At 40.6% G+C, this 21,031-nt stretch overlaps 1 pseudogene; it reads right to left on the minus strand.

The window, feature by feature from the left end:
* Nucleotides 1–13,751: 13,751 nt before the first annotated feature.
* LOC104879079 (protein SUPPRESSOR OF K(+) TRANSPORT GROWTH DEFECT 1-like) lies at nucleotides 13,752–20,780 on the minus strand (annotated as a pseudogene).
* Nucleotides 20,781–21,031: the final 251 nt, after the last annotated feature.

Raw genomic sequence — 21,031 nt, forward strand, 5'->3', positions numbered from 1 at the left:
TGGAGACGTTGTGCCTCGCCTGGCTCCAAGAGGGAACTGACATACGTAAAGTGAGTTTCTCCCTCCAAAATCTGAATGGTTTGTAAGGGATCTGCTATTGGGGGATCCTTATTCGTCGATACTGTAATTGCTATTGGTCAACCTTGTCTGACTGCTCAAAGGGAGATTCGCGATCATTGTTGGATCTAGTTTCCCGTGCAGCTTGGTAGCATTGATAGGCAACTAGCTGGCTACCGTAGAGGTCGATTTGTCCATCTTTGGTGATGAAACTCACCATCTGATGATATGTGGAAGGGATGACTTTCATGTTGTGCAACCAAGTACGCCCCGGGATAGCATTAGAGGGGGATAAATCTCCTACCACAAATAATTGCACATTGAGGGTGACTGGACCTGTTTGGAAATGTAGTACAATATCCCTAAGAAATGTTGTTGAGGCCCCATTGAATCCTGACAGTATCTGACCCGGGTTCTCGAGGTTGGAGAGCATAAATCCCATTTGTTTAACTACCGATACTTGTAAGAGATATGTCAAGCTACCCAGGTTTACCAAAATCCTTCTTACGTCAAAGTCACCAATTCCTAGCGTCAGGATGAGGGTGTCTCGGTGTGGCTGCAACACCCGGGTAGGGTCCATTGGAGGAAAGAGGATTACTCCATCTATTAGGTGAACGCTTCTGCTGATTAGTCTAGGCCGGATAGAGTTAACACGTTATCAGACCGTGGTGGCTCGTAGTAGTCTTTGCCTCTTTCTCTTGGATTTGTATTCTTCATCCAAGATCCACCATGGATGTAGTTGATTATGGCTCTAGGAGTGACAAGAACTAAGGGGGCTCTAGGGGCCTAATTGCGGGAAGTTTCTCCACCTCTGGCTCCTGAGCAAACGTACTATTTTAGATGTCTTGTTTTTATGAGTTTTTCCACCAGGTGATGGAGACTTCTACATTGCTCCATGGTATGTCCATGCTCTTTATGATAAGCGCACTTTTTGTTGTGATATCTTTTGGTTGGATCCGTTTTCAGTGCCTCTAGCCACCTGAAATCGGATAGCTCGCGGATCAAGAGGAATAGCTTTTCATATGTAATAATGAGGGATGTAAGCTAGGGTTGGTTAGGCTGGCGTTACTTGCTTTGTCCCCTGTTGTGATGCCTACGTTGACTTGAAGGCTTGAGGTTCCTTGTCACGTCGTTTCTGGCCAACTGGCTAGTGACTAAGATTTGTTGGGTGGTCGTACGGACATCATCTTCCAGCATAGAATATTTGTTCGCGCACCAAAACAAATCATCTATAGTTATGGGGGGTTTTTTGGCAAGGGATTCAAAGAACATCGTACCCGAACATATGTTACGCTTAAAAATTTGGAGGACAACATCCATGTTGTATGATTCTACTTGTAATACAGCTTGTCCAAAACGCTTCATGAACTCCCTCAGGGACTCATGCTCCTGTATTTTTATGTTTTGCAGGGTGTTGATATTCTGCTTATGTCGAACTGAGCACAGGTATTGCCCCACAAAGGCTTCTGACAGATCCTTCAAATTGTCAACCGAATTCATGGGGAGCCAATGAAACCATGAGAGAGCTTGGCCTTGGAGGCTGACGGGGAAGACTTTGCATAATAACATGTCATTTCCTATATCCAGAGTCATGAGTTGTCGGTAGTGCATGATATGATCAAACAGATCACTGGATCCATCATACGCAGAAAATTTCGGCACGAGGAACCCTCTTAGGGGTTCGTAGTTGATAAAACGAGAATTGAAAGGTGTGGAGAGCATGTCATCCAATTGCTTGCTAATGGAGCCTGGGGGGCTTCATTTGTTGAATCTCCTCCAACTCGTTGTAATGGTTGGTGTGAGAGATAGCCCTGTGTGATGGATACGACTGAGGAACTAGGGTATGTTCCCTATGTTATGGCCATGTGCGGCCTATCTTTGCCAGGTGCTTGAGGTCCTAACCTTGGGCGCATCGTGTCAGATAACCGGGGCCTTTTATCACGTTGCCTCTTTGACGAGACACGAGTAGAGTCAGAGCTTTCGTCCTGCGGTGCACGATACGAAGGTAAAGATCATTCGTTAGGCCACACCCCACATGCATCAAGGGGAGTGTGGCCCTCAATTTTGTCCTTTGAAACTTGCATTTATCCTATGAGTGTCACATGCACCCCTGTTTCCATGTGGCACCACTAAGGCCTCCTTTTGGGCTTAGTCGATATTTGAGTCTTGTTTAGGTTCATATGTGGTTCATTGTGGTGCAAGTATGGTTCATTTTGGAGTGCCATCATGGCCATTTTCCTAGTTGTTGGCATTGTGCCATAGAAAGGAAGTGGGGTCGTCCCGAAATTTTAGCTCAGCTGGAGCTCATTGGAGTGTGTTGAATTCGGAGCACTCAGGCTTGTTTTGATCATATCTCCCTCATCCGAACTCAGAATCACACACCATTTTTTTTCATGGACTCCTTGTTCTTTAAAGAATATTTTATCAAAATTTCAAAATTTTTCTCAACCAGCTCGACCAGTTCCTAAAGTTTCAGTTTGGGCAGAATTCATTGAAGCATGTTTGAATTCAGAGCACATGGGTTTGTTTCGATCATATCTCCCTCATCCGACCTCGGAATTGTGTACCATTTTTTTCATGGACTCCTTATTATTCAAGGAACATTATTTCAAAATTTCAAAATTTTTCTCAACCAGCTCAACCAGTTCCTAAAGTTTCAGTTTGGGCAGAATTCATTGAAGCATGTTTGAATTCAGAGCACATGGGCTTGTTTCGATCATATCTCCCTCATCCGACCTCGGAATTGTGTACCATTTTTTTCATGGACTCCTTATTATTCAAGGAACATTCTTTCAAAATTTCAAAATTTTTCTCAACCAGCTCAATCGGTTGGCACCTAGTTCAGCCGGTTTATCGAGTCAGCTTGTATGGAGCACTGATTTTGGTGATTTTGGAGCCCAATTCCTACATGGCTTGGGTCCATAAACTCCATATCAGTTTTGGGCTGTATTTTGGGTCCATTTTGGGCCTTAGTTAGGATTCCTTGCAGCCCACCATGAATCCATATGGATCCTTGGTGGGGAAGCAAATTGGAAGCTAAAGATAGTCAGCTTGCATGGAAAATGAGGAGGGGAGTTAATAGGGGAGCTGATTTCGAGACTGATTGGACCTCTTTCCAAAGCTTGAAAGAGAGAAAAACGAAGAGGCTTTGAGGGCTGGAGGTTTGAGACTATAAAAGAGGAAAAAATCAGGATAGGAAGGGACTTCTTCTTCTTTTTTTAGTGAGAGAAAATTTTGTGGATTTTTGAGGGATTTGAGAAGAGGCTTTTGGGAGGGTTTTTGTTTGTGAGTGGTCTGAGGGTGTGGGGGAAGCTGAAGATATCCCTGCCATGCCTTGCATACAACTAGAGATGATAGCAGTCTTGGAAGCCAAGCAGATCTCTACTTGAGGGGAGTATAATTTGGTAAGCGTAAATTGTGGTTTCATGCATGTTATTCCCTTTCCCATTGCTCTATTCTCTCTTTAATGTGATGGCCAAAAATTCCATGGTTGTTTTGAATGCTTGGGGAATGGGGTATGGTTTTCCTTTGCTTACTCTTGGTTTATATTTTAGTCTAATGTTTTGGTTGATGTGTCTCACTTTTCATCGATTTAGAGTGGCATGACTCTGTCATTTATAAGGAACACTTGGCTTTGTTTTAGTTGGTTTTCACTCGTCCAGACTTGGAATTGAGCACCGTTGCTTTTTTTAGATTCTTTATTCATTTAGAAATTTTCTAACAAAAATTGGGAATTTTTCTCAATCGGATGAACCGGTTCAGCACTACAGCTCACTAATTTTGTCAGCTATGAGGAACACCAGACCTTGTTTAAGTTGGTTCTCAGTCGTCCAAGCTCGGAATTGAGCACCGTTACTTTTTTTAGATTCCTTATTCATTTAGAAAATTTTTGAAAAAAATTGGGAATTTTTCTCAATTGAATATACCAGTTGGGAACCGGTTCAACCGGTTCAGCACTACAACTCACTGACTCTGTCAGCTATGAGGAACACTTGGCCTTGTTTTAGTTGGTTCTCACTCGTCCGGGCTCGGAATTGAGCACCGTTGCTTTTTTTTTTTAATTATTCCTTATTCATTTAGAAATTTCTAACAAAATTTGGGAATTTTTATCAACCGTATGAACCCTTTGGGAACCAGTTCAGCATTACAGCTCACTGACTCTATCAGCTATGAGGAACACTTGGCCTTGCTTTGGTTGGTTCTCACTCGTCCAGGCTCAGAATTGAGCACCGTTGCTTTTTTTTATTATTCCTTATTCATTTAGAAATTTTATGACAAAATTTGGGAACTTTTTTCAATGGGTTGAACCAATTGGGAACCGGTTCAACCTGTTCTGCAAGAGAACTATTGGCAGCCCTTAGTTTTGGCATTTTTCGAGCTCGTATCCATTGGGGCTCAAACCCATTCGCTATGGGGCACTTGTAGGCCATCTTGAAGGTTGGAGTCTGTGTTTGGTTTTAGTTAGTGTGGGCCCATTTTGAAGTTATGGGCGGTGTGGTCTAGGTAAGGCTAGTTTGATTTGTATGACATTTAAGGAGTCACTTACCTCATTTCAACCAGTTTTCCTTCCCTTTGGCACAAACTTTAATGCTTGATTTTGAATACATATTGTATGGTTGACTCACCATTTGTTGTAGTGCATGGCTAGGGACCACAGATACGTGCTTTGATTTAAGATTGATGAATTCATATGCATGCATGGTGCTTAATCTTGAATGCTTGTTATGTGTTTATGTGTGCTTGACTAATCTCTTCTGTAGCGCATGGCTAGGGACCTCAGGTACGCATCATTGGTTTTGGTTGATGAATTCATATGCATGCTGATTACTACCAAAAAGTGCTATTTTGTAGACCTAATTATAATGGTTTTAAGCACCTTTGAGTAGTAATCATATTCATTTAACCCAATTAATTCATTAAGGTCCTTAGTAATTGGTTTTAACCATTTTGTGGCAAGTTTACATGTTTTTATCAGCTTATGAATCAATTCAAGCATGCCAAATGATGGAGGAGCTACTTGGACAAGTTATGGAAAAGCTTTTGGAAGCTCAAATTCATGAAGAACCAAGCTTTGGAGCTTCATAGCCCTTTGCCAAAGTCGTTCAAAGTATGCTAGGAAAGAACAATGGAGAAGAGGAAAACAGAGGACAGCAGCTGCAGTATTCTTTCGCACTTTTGGAGCACTTCCCGAACTCCATTTTTTACATACTATATACCATTTCAAAGCTATGGAAGTCAAGAATCCAACGCTTCAAACCGTGCACGATTTGGAGTTGAAATGAGGAAGATATGGCCTTCGGAAGCCAACTGCTCCAGGTTATGCGAAAATTTCGCATAACACAAGGTGTTATGCGAAATTCGCATAACATTCGCATAACACCTTCAAAATTCGCATAACCCATGCGTGTTGCGAATTTTGGTCTGTTTTTTCCGACTCCACTTTAGATATTTTCCTTTGTATTTTGTGATGTAATTTCCTTTCTTATCCTTGTAACTAACCAATCACAAGCTTTTGCTTTTGTAAAGACTATATAAGGGGTGGAAATCACCTCTTGATAGAATATAGAACATGCGTGTTACGTTTTACACGGAGCTCTCTCATTTCTCTTTTCTCTTCCCCATTTCTATTTTCTTGGAAGCCAAACAGCCTCTGAGGGGTTTTCCTCAGAGGATGATTGGCTAAAACTTTTAGTTTCTCAAAGTATGGATGTTATGTGATGGCTTGGATGCAATCCCATGGAAATTTCTCGCACCCGGAAGGTAAGGTAGTCGTTTTTCATTAATGGTTCATTAATGCAAAGTTTGGTTTTTATTTCCTTTGGACAGCTTCCAACGACCAATACTTGATAAGCTTTTGGATTTCTATCCATTAGTTATCTCCTACGAGCTATTGGAAGGTGAGGTTTTCAATTACAAGTTTTGTATTAATCCATTAGAACCAATTTCAATGGCCATTGAAAGGTGAGTTTATCACTTGGAATGACTTTGAGTTGCCAATATTTGGTAAGCTTTTGGCTTTAGACCATTAGTTATCTCTTACGAGCCATTCAAAGGAAGTCTAAGGTGAATAACCATTGATGAAATTCACTACCATCTGTTTTGCCATTTTAAAGGATTAAAACTTGATTTGCTAAATCCATACCGGTTCGGGAAGCAAGCATCACCATAGTTGCAACCCCAACGCGAGGAGCCTATCCTGAGATTTCCAATTTGCATAAGAGCCAGAGCATAGCTATCCTATCTTTGAGAAACTTGTTTTTACACCCTTTCATTTTAGTCTTTAATGTTAGCTTAGATTAGTTTAAATCTTTCTAAAAGATTTACATCTTCTTTTAAAGCTAACATCCATAAGAAAATCACCTATTTTCCTAATTTGAATATCACTACTGTTTGCGAAAACCCTTTCCAGTGAACGATCCTAGAACCACTATGCTATAGTAGCTTGGCTACTTTAGTAATAGTATTTAAGGTATAAATTTTTTTGATACGCCTTTAAAGCTAAGCTACCATGAGTCGCATCAAATGGCGCCGCTGCCGGGGATCGACCATGAGTTGAATCAAATGGCGCTGTTGCCGGGGAAGGTGCCACAAGCACAGTGAAACAACCATTAAGGGTAACTTGTGATCTTCATCACAAGTTTGGTGAGTTTTCTTATAATTTTTTTAGTTTAGTTTTTATTTAGTTAATTTTTTTTTTATTCTCTTTTTTTTTTTTTTTTTTTTTAATTTCAATTTGTGCATTCCTTGTTGGATTCGAGACCAAGAGGGAACCCTGGTACAAGTTGAAAAAAAGAGCCTTAGTTGAATATCATTTTTTTTAGAAATGGAAATTCCACATGAAGATCAAAGCTCTCATTATGATCATGAGAAGGACAAATTTGCATACCTATCCATGAGGGATCGGATTGAATTAGGGAAAAGGCAAGTTCAACAAAGCCAATGGGGTAGTAAGTATGCTTTGAATGGAGATGATTCATATGAGCATACGGTAGGGGAGTGCCCTACCATTCCAACTATGAGAGACATGTACGGTTACCAAAGCTCCTACACCTCAAGTTGGAATAACCATCCCAACCTTACAACCCAACCTCAACCTCAACCATCAATGAGTACATCTTCATTGGAGCAAGCCATTTTCAAGATAAGCAAAGTCATGGAGGACTTTGTAGGTGAGCAACAAAAGATCAACTCTCATCTTAATGAAAAGATTGATAATATGGAGAGTTCAATAAATGTAAGAATGGAGGGGGTTTATAATGATCTATCACTAAGGATAGAAAAAGTTCAAGACTCCATTGAGAAGCTCACCAATCTCGACATAGCAAGGGGGAAAAGGAAGCTTCCTCCTCAACCCCACCATAACCTTCAAGGAACCAATGCAAAAAGATCAAGGAAAGTGTTGAAGATCAACACTTTGGTGGGGGATTGCTATGACAACTCTATGGACCAACCTTCCATTGAAAATCATAAGGTTCAAGATGACAAAGGGTTACCTGAACCCTTTAAAGCATCCACTTCTCCAGGGAAGAGAATAGAAACGAATTCCCTTGGACCAAATGGGAAGGATGCCAATTTTGTTTGGGATCCAGGGGGAATTCAGCATGAAGTGGGTGTGTGAGTGAGGATGAGCTAAATAGTTCATCTTCTTTTTGGGGTACATGCTATCAGCTTCATTTAAATTCTATGCTTTCTTTAAATTTATGCATGTTTTAATTTGAATTTTTAGCTTTAATTTAGTTTTAATATGTTTTTAAGATGAGTTTTGAAGTGTTCATGCAGGTAGGAAAGCTTGAAGAATGAAATTATGGTGAAAACAAGGGAAAATGGTGAAAGCAAGGCAAAACAGGGGAGAAAAAAACCAAGTCTCAGCCATTTTCGCACAACACTTCCTGTTATGCGAAATTTTCGCATAACACACCCCTTATGCGAAAATGCTTTTGTGGCAATTAAAAAAAAAAAAAAAAAAACATGCTCTCGGTCCCTTCCCAAAATCCCTTATGCGAATTTCACAGGAATGCGAACCTTATGCGAATTCGTTTTTGGGACAAATTTTCAAAACCATGCTCTCTGTCTGGGTACTCATAGGAATGTGAAATTTTCGCATAACACAAGGTGTAATGCGAACTTTGCATTTCCTCTTTAAAGACCGTGTTCTCCTCTTCCCATGCTCACTTTCTTCTTCATTTCTCTCAACATCTCTCTTCCGATCACCCAATCCAAGCCTTGCATTTACCAAACCAAAGCCTCAAGCTAAGGATTCAAGCCACGTTTTCTTCAAAGGAAACCCATTTCCGCCGAGTAGAGGAGCTCCAAATTTCAAATTCTCTTCATGAAAAAGCTCCAATTTCCAAGCCTAACCACCATGAAAAATCCTTTTCCTACCTTAGCCAGCATTTCCCACCCTCAAAAGCCAAAAATTTTCACCATTTGAACGAGCTTCAAAATTGAAAAAAGGCGGGTGAATAGTGCTTGTGCGAAAATTTCGCATAACACCCCCCCTTGTGCGAAATTTTCGCATAACACCCCCCCTTGTGCGAAATTTTCGCATAACCCTTCCCTTGTGAAAATTTTTCAATTTCTTCATCCATACCCTTCCCAATCCCAACCCTTTGAGCCTTGTCCTCAACTGCTTAAAGTGGGACCCACTCATCATTTTTGTAAATATTTAGTATAAATTCCTCTCTCATTCAATTTTTGAATTTTGAAATAGGTGGTTCAACCTTCTCAACTCCAAGTCCACATCACATGAGGTACCACTTCCTTCCTCCTTATTTTTCGATTCAAACATTGAGGACAATGTTCATCTCGGTTGGGGGGAGAGATGAGGAAGTAAGTATTAGTTTAAATTTTTATCATACTTAGTTAAATTAGCTACTTTTTGTTTAAATTTTAAAATTTTTGCTTTAAACTCCATGGATATTAAGGATTAACTCTCAAAATTAAATGAGAGAAATCGAGTTTCAACTTGATTACATGAGTCTTAGAGTTTGTATTATGCTCTTCTAAAAGTTGATGAATTGTTGAAACTCCCATAGCATGCAAACTTATCTCTTCCACCTTAAGCTATTCGCACACACATACATTAGATTTCGGTTATAAGATGTGAAACTATCTCACCCTCTAAGCTTGAGAAATCATAATTTGACACCTTTAACCTCTCTTTAATAGTGTTGGGACACCTCATAAAGACCAATGAGTCTTTAAAAAAATAAAATAAAATAAAAAAAGAAAAAAAAAAGAAAAAAAAATAGAATAAACTTCTTTGCTTGCCTTGAAACTTGAGCATGGTCCGAAGGGGTGGCGAAAGCCTTTAAAGCCTGGTGCCCTAAGCCTTTATTGGTTGGGAGTCACCGATCCTCTGCTTGTTACATGGGTGAATTGGTTAAGTTTAGTAAGTGAAAAGAATTGTGAATAAAAGGTGCGTTCCTAGCCTATCAAGAGATGGTTAATTTTGCTAAGCTTAAAGAAAGACTTAGGTTGGGGGGAGATGATGGTTATCCATACTATACTCGGAAGCTAATCACATTAACACTTAGCTTTTAGTGGAAGAATTTGATTTGGATCTTTTGAAAGTGGAAATTCTTTTGATGCTTAAACTTGCATAATATCCATTCTTTGTACTCTATGATCAAGTGAATGCTTTGACAACTCTTATTATAGGTTGAGTTTCACATCTTTATTGATCCATGGATGTCCATCATGCCACTCATATCATTTTTTGGAGTGATTTTCATGATCCCTTTTATGTATATTATTATAGTTTACTTAGTTTTTATCTCCTCCATTGCTAAGGGACTAGCAATGAGTCGGTTGGGGGGTGTGTCCTGCCAAATACCAATTAGGATTGTGTGATTCATGTCATCTATTTAGCCTAGGGTTTTGTTGGATCTTTGACCCATATGCTCCTATGTGCCAATTCACTAGTAGAGACCGAGTTCCGAGTTTAGAGGGGTGCTACCTCGCATGAGGTACCTTCCCGATAGGTAACCTGATCCCCGAACCTAGACTCATGTTTCGCAGACAATTTTTTTCCTAATTGGAGTCATTTAGGGGTTTTTGGTTCTTACTTAATTTTTCCCATTGTAAAAACAAAAATAAAAAGTAAGTGGCGACTCCAAATAACACCGTTCCTCATCGGGGACGAATTTTTCAAAACTTGAAAACACAACTTTTCTTTTTTTTTTTCTTTTAAAAGTGAGTAGCACCGGTCTGCGTGGATGGGGTGAGGGTCCACAAATTAGCGACTCCTCTGGGGATCGAACCCAGAATCTCTGGTTTCATAAGAGGATCAAGCTTGAACTTGAGTTAGGTATATTGGAGCACATGGTTCATTGATCAGTAGACTCTTAGTCTACATAGATGACTAATGATTACGTACTTGGTTGGTATTTGACTTTAACATGCTTGCTCATTGTTGATTGGTATTTAGCTATGACATTTGGGATTAGGCTTAGATGATCAAATTATGTGTAGATGTGTGGTAAGCTATCTCTTTGTGCATGACTGCTCATTCCCTTGCATGACTGTTTGCTGCTTGTGTTTGTGGGGCACATGTGTATCCCCTTACTTCCGAATCACTAGTCTTGGTCGACTATTCCTCATGGATTGCTTATGTTGCTTGGGAGTCATTCCCAATTGTTCGCCTTCGACCAAGCTAGGGGTTTGGAATAGGGTCTAGCATAAGGGCTATATCGATGTTTGGGAGCACTATGGAGAAGGTGGATATCCGAGTAATGAAGACTTGTATAGTCCTAAGCTGGATTTCATGGATACATGCATGGCCAATGTGTCACTTTGATTGTTGGTTAGGATCTCAGGTTATGTATCCTTGTGGGTACAGTCATCTAGTCTTTTAGGACTTGCATTTTTTCCTTGTTGGCTTCTGAGCCACCTTACCCTTGAGGTATTACCATGTCAGAATCCCGCTCCTGCCTATGAAGCCATATATCAGATTCGCTGTTGACATCACACATCAGCTCATTCCTTTAGAGGATTTCGTGGATTGTTGATTGAGACCGACCTGGGTACCCGAGCTTGGATTCGGATCAAAGGTAGACTTGTTAGAGGTTCAGATCCACATAGTCAGTTAGAGCAGACGTTAGATCATAGAGATATGGACCCTCAGTACGCTAGTATCGACCAGTTGGGTGAGATTACCGATACCATGGCATCACTCTGGGATGCTATATCAGGACTGGGATAGAGGATAGATGGGCATCAGGTCCCACCATTTTCGATTCTGAGGAGCATCCCTCATGACTCTACTGCACCCCCACTTCCACCACCGCCATCTGGGTCTATTGTACAACAGGATTATACAGTTTTACCTCTACCACCACCCCCAGTTCAGTCAGCCTCACAGGCTAGAGCTTTTGTTCTGCATGGTCAGATTGAGACCATGCCACATTCTATTGTGGCTCCTACACCAATTATTGATGACACTCAGGCCAATATCGATAGGATTGAGAAGAGGATCAGGTCTCTGCATGTTTTTGATGGAGTTATAGGTTGGGACGGGTACGAAGACCTTCCAGTGGCAGCTTTGCCAGTTGAGTTCTACATGTCGAACATTGAGAGGTACACGGGGATAGGGTGTCCCCGTATTCACTTATAGTTGTATAGCGCTGTTATGCGCGGGCATAGATTGGATGAGGCATAGATGATCATGTTATTCCCTCTGTCATTGAGTGGTGCCGCTCAGTGTTGGTTTGCCTCATTGGACCCTTCGAGGTGTAGGACATGGGCTAATTTGGGACAGGAGTTTATTAGACAATATTCTTTTAATATTGTAGTGGATGTATCCCGGAGGGAGCTAGAGGCCCTCAGGCAAAGGCCAGATGAGTCAGTTACTTCATTTATCTCTCGCTAGAGGGAGAATATAGCATAGATTATAGATAGACCCTCAGAGCATGATCAGATCAGCATGATTATGCGAAGTTTGCAACCTCGCTTTGCCAGGCATCTCATGGGTTTCCCACAGACAGACTTTGGATCATTGGTTCAAGCCTCTATGGCATTGAGGAGGGCATATCTAGAGGAATATAGGTAGACTCTTCCCCTTCAGACTCAAAGGAGAAGAAGTTGGGGCTAGAACCCGGATCATCATATATTGGTGCCATTGGCGCGATTGAGCACAGGTCCCCTCGTGGCCTTCCGTTTCAGATACCGTTTTCAGACACTCCTTACCAGATGATACAATAGGATCAGTACAGACCAACTGCTCCTTTCAGGCCTATAGGGCCTACTTATCTACGTCCGCCACCACAACCAGTATATGCTACACAAGCGACTCAAAGGCCACTTGTACAGTACCATCAGCAGCATAGAGCACCGCCTCCACCGAGATCGGCTAGGCAGTTCACACAGCTCGGGATATCTTTGAGCCGAGCATTCCAGAGATTGGTTAAGGGAGGATTGATTGCCCCGATACCACCCAAACCACCACTACAACCTACCCCACCCAGATTCAAGACAGATCTTCACTATGCCTACCATTAGAGAGTGGGTTATGATATAGACAGTTGTGCAGCACTGAGGCATGCTATTCAAGACTTGTTTGATCAGGGTTTGGTTGATTTAGGATGTCTTGCAGTGACTACAGACCCACTACCTGCTCATGACACTAGAGTTGTACCTCCACCCCCGGGGAGTGTACATTTGATTGTGGACCCGCATTTTTCACATGCGTCCCCACTCGATCGGTGAGACTCGCTTTTTATTTGTGAAAAATTAATTTTTGGAAAAAGTTAGAGTCGCCACTTATTTTATTTTATTTTTAAAGGGAAAATAAAACAAGAAATAAAACCCTAAAAAAATGACTCCATAATTCTTGGAAAAAGCATGTCTGTGAAAAACCCAAGTCTAAGTCCGGGGATTAGGTTACTTATTGGGAAGGTACCTCTAAGAGGTAGCACCCCTCTAAGCCCTAAAGAGGTCTCTACTGACTAAGTTGAGGGAAATATAGCAATTAACCGATTAATCATGGATACCTAAGTAGGCTAGGTGATTTCGAAAAATAGCATGCTTATCACAATCAAATCGCAATAAAGGAGAGTTAGGGTGCGTACCTGAACCGCTTCTCAAGCGCTATCATAAAACATAAAAGTCAGTGTAGAAATCTATCACACAACATGTGTCTTATCCAAGCAAATCAAGCATATATTTAAACACCTAAGAATCACATCATGCATGGATATAGTCATCAATGGCATACATGTCCATAGAGTTAAAAAAATTGGGTGAGAAGGAGCGTACTTGGATAGTAAGCTAAAGCGCGTTTATAGGAAACAAGTTTGCATAATAATAAGTGCGAAATAATCTCATATGCCACAAAGAGGAAGCACAATCAATCAAATATCAAGCAAACAATATTGATGAAAATATCATGGATGTCGGGCCCCCACCAAAGCCCTAATTAATTTTGCATGAGTTGATTCTATGAATTCCATTGTTTGGAATCATGAAATTTGTTCATGCTTGAGAAAATCGAGAAAAATTAAGAAAATCAGTTGAAAATCAAATAAAATAGCAAAAACGCGTGCCGGAAGGAAGATGGCAGCAAGAGTGTGTTAGAATATGGATTTTATATTTAGAAAGGACCTAAGATGAATTTTTCAAAGCCATGAATGTTTAGTTGAACAATGGTTCAAAAATTCAATTTAAAATAGTAAGTTCCCAATCAAATAAGCAAATAGAGGAGAAGGTGTGTATAGCAAGGTTGCCATGAAGTGAAGCCGGGAGATTCTGGATAGAGGGGACCAATTCACTGCAAAAGTGTTCAATTGTCAAATGCTTCAACTTAAAAGACATCTTGATTTGTAAGCTCAACTAGATTCTCCTCAACATGAGTGAGATACTGAATAGAAGGTTTAGAATTTCCAATTTTCTACATTGAGAGGTTTCCTGTATTCTGCTAGCTTTCAATTGATTAAGCCTTTCAACTTTTACCTCAATCTGCCATAATAGAGTTTGATTCATGCGGTCTGTGGTCAAATAAACCATTTTCTGCATACTTAAGCTTCCTGTGTGAAGACTTCGTTACTTGGAGAGACATCCTAACTACTTCGAATACATGATTCAAATTCTGCTGTTTGCTGAGGGATTCCAATGGAGAGCAAGAATGCTTGGATATTGTACTTAACTTCTGACACACACGGAGACCATCTTAAACAATCTGCACTGAACTTGGTTTTCATCTTTAATGATGGCGTTTGATCTGTATTTTTATTAAAAGCTCTACTAATTCCATAACAGTTCCAGAATTCTGCATCAATTGGTCTCTTAGATGGACAAACAAACAAAGTCGATATGTGCTTCCTATTTATTCATCAAGAGCAAACTAAGGATACCCTTGATGTGATAGGCAGCTAGATCAGTTTCAATTTCCACAGGTATAGAGTCCTTTTGCTGTCCTGAACCCCATTGCTTTGAGATCAATATGCTTGATAGCATTTGATTTGGCTGTAACTCGATTTTCAAGTTCATAGTTTTCTTTTGCTGAAGCCAAGATTCATCCGCTTCTCAAGTATCTCTAGAAATTAATCATGCAACCTCGAAGCTCTAGTTTGTCGTGTGTCTTGCTCTTTCCCCTCCCCCTTCTTCTTACTCTGTTTCTGCCATGAATCAATCGTAAGTGAAGTATGTCCAGTTCTTCACAATACTAATGACTGGTGGGGCAGGCTGATGTTGAGTGAAGCCTTCTGTAGACAAAGGTATTATGTAGAACAAATAGACATTACTTCAGAAGACTGGGTGAGATTAAATCATGGCAGTAGCCTGAGTGGAACTTCAATCCCTGATTTTTCCACAATTAATCAGCAAGCTTCAGAATTCTCCTTGTTCTATGAACCGGGATCATCACATAAAAGGCTCAAAGTTGGACGGTCAGATGGACTTGGAGACATCAAGTGCTGCAAAAGGGATGCTTGTTCAGGAAATTCAGCAACCCAAGAAGAAGGAAGTTCTCCCTCCTACTTCAGATTATTAAGAACGATGCTTCTCTCCATTGCTATTCCAAACGAGTGCCATAGTTCAAAGAATACAACTCCTAAAGCTGTACATGTCAGCCTTCTCATCAATCTTTGACCACCGGACAGTATTCCATCTATATATATAAATATGTTGATTCAAGCTTAGTCTCATGCACATTTATATCTGCCGAGTTTGCACCTTTGTTGCAAATTGACATATCTTGCAGAAACAATTGGCTGTTGTCATCTGTATTTGAGCATGGAACAGCAGCGTGTGATTGACCAATTGGAACAATTTCAGATAGGAACTCTCGAGAGGGAGCTTGCTTCTATCCAGACCATTCCCCTTTTGTTTATTATGTGAAACATCATTAGCCGAATCTTGACCAGCACTGTCGTGTGTTATTGGTGAGCTTGTTGGGATCTTGTTTTGGGCAAGATAATGAGATCCCTCAGTTAATTCGAGATCCATATCAATTAAAACGCCAGAATTACGGATTTCCCATGCTTTCTACTAGGCAGCGGTTGTCAGTTCTTTCTCTTGCTCACTTCTACTGGCAGTGGCCTGACTCCCCAACAAAACCCCTGATGCACCCTGTAGCTTCTCATTTAATTCTGGATTCTTATCAGCATCACTTTCTGTCATTGATGAGCTTCTAGGATGTTTATTTTTGACAGGATTCTCTGACTGCTCATAATGAGTTACAAATTCCCCATAATAGAATATTATGATCGTCGGCCTTACAGTATTGTTCTTTTAAAATTTTCTGCTCACTGGATAGTCATAGTTCAAACCATCTATATCAAAAGGCTTTCCCAGGCACTCATCTTCAAAACCATAGATCCGGCAAGTCTACAACCGTCTGAGCATACTCTTCAAAAATCCAGTCTCCCAGCATGGCATATGACACTGATAAGATTGAATTTTCAAATTTCCGACTTAAAAGTCTTGGGCATTAGCTGGAAGTTATGAGGTGGCATACGTAAACGGGTAATGGACGAAATAACGCTTGAATTCCTTTGAACATTCCATTTCAATAGTTGAAGAGAAATGTGTCTTCGAATAACTCTTTTGCACTATAGATCAAATCGACCAATATTCTGTAAAGCTGAACATTTATCAATAACTGCATCGGACGCCTCACAACACTCCACTGCATTATGGAACAAACTGGTTACCCCGGTTCTCGTCATTGACCATATCCAATCATTGAGACTCCCCGAATCACTATGCATAGGAGAGCCAGCATGCGCTGAGGACAGCTTCACATACTCAATAATAAAATTCCTTGCATTCAGATTCATACATCTTTCTATAGGACTTGTAAAACTATTATTGAAAGTGAAAGGCCCAGGTTGCTTTCAGATGACGTTAAGGGAACCTCTTCTCATAGATCCGGTGGAAATATAGTAATCACTGAGACAATATCCATTTCAGTTGGTTGACTTTCCAGTTCCTGTGATTGATGCAGCCTTTGTGCTTGAAAGTAAAGTACCACAATATCGCTCAAGTTGAACATTAGATAATAGAATAGGAAGCCAATACTCAACAAATCTAGAAGAATCTGACTTGCAATCATATGCAGTAAACTGTGACAACCTCTCTTTTAATTTACTATCATGGTCATCGTAGTCAATTTTCGTAACATTGCCACTATTTACATTATCGCCAGAGTCAAGACATGACAGGAGATTCACAAACTCCAACGTATTCTCCTTTATCTAACCACTGAAAAGAAGAAGCCTTAAATCAGCCACAAGCATCTTATATTCTGCGAAGTGTGATAAAAATTGGGGTGTTTACCTTCATCAATTATGACAGCTTCCCACTTTGATTCATATCTCCATTCACTCTATCATTGACATTGAAAATTGGGTGTGAAATCTTTACAAGGGTAGTAGATGGCACATTGGCAAAATGATCAAAGTCAAGAAGGTAAGCTGCCACTTTTCTGTTCCGCCTTAAAAATTTCAACTATGTGATGGTGTGATGTATTTGATTCTCTACTAGAGAAAAAGAACAAGATCTGCTTTATTAACTGTTGGTCTCTGTCTTGCTAGTACTTTTTCAAAATTAGTCCTTGAGATGGGCGGAGGGAGGACCTTTGAAGCAAGGCTTTGCACTTCAATCTCCTGCAAAGTAACCTGAACAGCTCCGCGTTGAATAGGGTCACAAGGGACCCAGATGTTATTGGAAGTTTTTACAAAGTAAGAAGCATCCTTAATTTTTAGAATAGGTTCAAATAGTACATTATTGACACAAACATAAATATCTGAACCAGAGAATCCATCAGTTCTATAAGCCAGGTGTTCAAAATCACGTTCAGTCAAGTTATGAGGAGTGTCTCCCAGATGAACCTTAAACATGTGCTGCCTTGCTTTCAAATCTGGAAGAGGAATGTAGATTCGCTTGTCAAATCGCCGTCAGATGGCCTGATCCAGGGAATAGAGAGTGTTTGTGGCTGTAAGAACAAGAACTTTCTGATCATTGTGCCCTACACCCTGCATCTGAACAAGAAGCTCGGTTTTAATACATCGAGAGGCTTCGCTCTCATTGCCTTCACCTCGTTGGCCAACATAAGGAATCAATTTCATCAATGAAAATGATGGAAGGAGCACTTTCACGAGCCATTTGAAACAGATTTGAGACTAGCTTTTCATTTTCACCCGTCCATTTTGAAACTAGATCAGATGAGGGCATATTGAAAAATGTTGAGTCTGCTTCTGTTGCAATAGCTTTGGCTAAGTATGACTTCCTGTTCCAGGTGAACTATATAATAGAAAAGCCCTCTAGGGCCGTCTCTTCCCAGTAAAGAACTGTGGGAACTTAACAGGCAATATGATAGCCTCTTGCAGTGCCTGCTTGGCGTTCTCAAGCCCAGCCACATCACTCCACTGCACATTTGGCTTCTCAGTGATTATAGCAGAATTAAGCCCTACCCTAAGCTTGGCTTGCTCCACATCATCCCCATCTCCATTCTTGGGCTGTCGTATTCATCATTGTAAAGATTGCTTCCAGCATCTCATTTTGTTCAGCCAAACCATAAAATTTACCTTGAAGCTCCTCATATTTTCTTTTCAAATCATCACTTGGATTTGAGCTTGCCTGCACATCATCTTTCCAGGCATCCATAACCACAAAACCAGCATCAAAGTATGACCCTCCCACTGAACTTTTCTGATCTCAATCAGTCATAGGCAAAGAGTTCCCAGTAATTGACCTTGCCAACCAATCAATGCAGTCTGGAATAAGAGTGCTCTGGCAACTCTAGGTCTTCTAAGATCTCTTCTATTCTCTGAAGCACAGAATCTTTCAGAAGGAATGACTCTCTCAATGTAGTTGCTGTGTTGCGAATATATATGAAAGCTCAGATTCTAGGGCTTCCACAGTTTCTTACGATCAACTCTTCCTCTCCATACACACTGTGTGGTGACTGCCGCTTTCTTTAATCTCGTATAATGCAAGTGAGCTAAGTATTTGCGGCATTGACTTTGGATAGCAATTGCTGCTCTTGTCTACCTCCTGGAGCGAAACTCATTACGAGCAGCCAAGCCACGCATACCTCTCTGAATGCAAAGAGCAGAGGAGCACAATTCTCTATAAGCTTTCATACGCAAATCTTTCTGGATCCTTAGAACAGAAACTTCTCTCCGCATACTCTCGTAAACTTTGCGAGTTATCATCTGTATTGCAGAATGACGCATTGAGATGAAACTTCTGTGAGACAAATAGGAACAAACTTTCTTCTGGATAATGCTGGCAAGTCTTCTTAAAACCCCACTCATTCAGAACTGCCATCCAAAACTTCAGGTATGGTACTATAACAGTTTGCTGGCAATCTTAAGAAATTCTAAATCACATCTGCGCAAGGCTCATTAACCCAGTGATCATTTGTGATCCTTTCATCAATAAACTATATCCTTTAATGAAGGCTTCGTTTCTATAATCTCCTCAACGTTGTCCTTGTCTTCTATAACCCCTTGAGCTAAAGACGTCTCCTTCCTTCTAGCCAGAGCCTTTTCCACCTCTGTAATTCTATGGCCCTAAGCAATCCCAGCAATAGAACACTTGATAATTTCTATTGAGTTGCAGGTCGAGGTTTCTGTTTTTATCAGGAAATATGGTATCTACTTGGCTAAGCTCCTCATTCAATTTGTTTGCGAGAAAATTGGTAATCTCAGTCTTTAAGGCCTGAAGTGATCCATCAGTATCCATCACATAGTCCATACAACTGAGAGCAATCTTCAGAAGGTCAGACACACAAATTTGGACATGGGGGATAAATTTTGAAACACATCAGGAATGGTGTCTGACGCTTGTAGATGGAGTGGAAGAAATTGCTTCAACTGCTTTAAAACACAAACTGAATTAGACTAGCAGCTCGGCTCTCACCATACAATCTACCATGGGCCAAAGTACAAACTGCTTCGAAGAGACACTTATTAATTGTATCCGATGCTATTGAAAATGCTCCGATTCTCTTCTAAATTTCTATAGACCGGTCATACAGCCTAGCATCCTGACACTAGTGAGGAGCTCCAAGCAGAAATTGTTATCTCGCTTTTACATCAGTCAGAAAACGAGCCAGTCCACCTTCTTCTCCAGTTCCTCTCAGACCAAGTAAAAGATAAATCCCACCATCCCTTAATAACAATTCTGTGAGGAGTGGCTTCAGCATCAAATTTCTCTGCCATTGCTGGTCTATGTTGCCCCTTCCAGTTCATGACAACTATCCACCTCCTTCTGCTACAGCAGCTTATGTATAATATTCTAATGCTGTAAAATAAAAATAAAACTTCACCAGCATGTAAATGCACTGATCCATATTGTCGGATTATACTAGATGCCTCTGCAAAAACATCCATCACTCCTAATTTCTATCTTTCCAGCTCAGTAAATCGAACATATTGTTTAGACTTTCTAGCGAAACCCTAACAAACCTCCTCAAGAAGTGCGAAGGGAATCAAAGATATCAGAGATGCCCTTCAGTGCATTGAATATGAAATCATAGTGAAATAGCAGAGCCTTTCCCCGATTATAGGTCTGAAACGATGCTGAATCTCAACTCAGAGTTTTCATGATTCGTTTTTCAGAGTGACCGCTGCTTCATACCACTGCTTCCTACCGTTGCTGGTGATGATATTGATGATAGCAAATTGAGAAGAAGGATTAGAGGGCATAGTAGGCGATGAAATTACGGAGAGGCAGAAAGGGACTGATGGGGGAGGAATCTTGGCCTCCTCTCTCTCTGTTCTGCTTCTTCCCGATAATATATATATATATATTTTAACACCAGCCCTAGAGTACAAGCCTCTCTTTAAATTCGAGGCAGAGATCTCTATAGCTTACTCTGTTCCTTTATAATTTAAACGATGAGCATTATCGAACATCATCAAAGTACACATCTGATGTATGTAAACACTCAGTTTATGCTTCTGACCCCTAACAAAAGTTGCTCTCAAATCAGCCATACCCATATCCGTTTGCCAAGACAATCTCCTCCCAACGTGGGTCCTGAGGAGATAACCTCTAAATTCGTCACATCTTTCCCAGATTTCTACTGGGGGAGCTGCGCATATCAATTGACTGAATTGACCAAGACCTTCGCGGTAAGAATCTGGGCAACAAGTGAGGATTGTCCCCTGTTTCAGCAGATGAACTCGCATAGAAACCCTACATCTTCTTTCTATCTCATCCTTCCAAATTCGAACCCCCACTCCAGCAATTCTTAGAAGAATCTCATAAGCAAGCATCGGAAAGAGAGAATGGTAACCGAAAACAGAGTACCAAATGAGAAGAAGAAAGGAAAGAAAAATAAAATAAAATAAAATAAGAACAGAACTAGGAAGAGCCACGTTTCATATTTCGAATCAACGGGCTTTGAAAAGGTGAGGCAAGCATAAAAAAGAGATATTTGATCAACAAACACCAGACTCAAGAATGAATCCGACTGCTCAAAAGGAGAAGAAAAATCCAAATTCAGCAAACAAGCAGGTTAGTCATC

The sequence above is a fragment of the Vitis vinifera genome, chromosome 4 (assembly GCF_030704535.1).
Source record: "Vitis vinifera cultivar Pinot Noir 40024 chromosome 4, ASM3070453v1".
Taxonomy (NCBI): domain Eukaryota; kingdom Viridiplantae; phylum Streptophyta; class Magnoliopsida; order Vitales; family Vitaceae; genus Vitis; species Vitis vinifera.